The 847-nt window shown below is 46.3% G+C and overlaps 1 non-coding gene across 1 annotated transcript; it reads right to left on the bottom strand.

Moving 5' to 3' along the window:
* Positions 1 to 232: 232 nt before the first annotated feature.
* On the bottom strand, positions 233 to 307 carry Trnat-ugu (transfer RNA threonine (anticodon UGU)). The gene has a single exon. It is a non-coding gene; the product is annotated as a tRNA-Thr (tRNA).
* Positions 308 to 847: the final 540 nt, after the last annotated feature.

The following is an 847-nucleotide window of genomic DNA, read 5'->3' on the forward strand; positions in this document are numbered from 1 at the left end:
TAGAGGCATATACATCATATATGCATAAATATCTCATGAAAATATATTCTCCCAGTTGTAGGTAGATCCCGCAATGGACTAGAAATTGTTTCATTATTCACTTCGCAACAATAAACGAACTAATTGACAGCAAAACACAACACTAATAACATAAAGGCTTGAAATGATAATTAAACGGACACCCTAGCTGCAAACAGGTGTTGTACTTCATTGGGGACATGTTGAAAATGAGTGCCCCGACCGGGACTCGAACCCGGGACCTCCTGCTTACATGGCAGACGCTCTATCCATCTAAGCCACCACGGGCGCAGAGGACAGTGCATCTGCAGGGACTTATCCCTTGCACGCTCCCCGTGAGATCCACATTCCGAACATGTCCACACCACTACATTCGTAGTGCGCCTAATAGATGTTTGCTCATCATACTCATTACTCGTGGCAGATTAATCTACCAACTCCCGTACGAGTTCGGGCATAGCGTGTGCGATCGCACAAGTAGTGGTGTGGACATGTTCGGAATGTGGATCTCACGGGGAGCGTGCAAGGGATAAGTCCCTGCAGATGCATTATCCTCTGTGCCCGTGGTGGCTCAGATGGATAGAGCGTCTGCCATGTAAGCAGGAGGTCCCGGGTTCGAGTCCCGGTCGGAGCACACATTTTCAACATGTCCCCAATGAAGTACATCAACGCCTGTTTGCAGCTAGGGTGTCCATTTAATTATCATTTCATTTCTAGCAAAGCTGCATGGTCATCCACGGTAACTGTTCTTTCTGGAACAGATACTACCGTCATATATAACATAAAGGCTATTTCACTGCTGTAGGCCTACACTGTACTGTTATTATTA

The sequence above is a fragment of the Schistocerca nitens genome, chromosome 6, assembly GCF_023898315.1.
Source record: "Schistocerca nitens isolate TAMUIC-IGC-003100 chromosome 6, iqSchNite1.1, whole genome shotgun sequence".
In the NCBI taxonomy this organism is placed as follows: Eukaryota; Metazoa; Arthropoda; class Insecta; order Orthoptera; family Acrididae; genus Schistocerca; species Schistocerca nitens.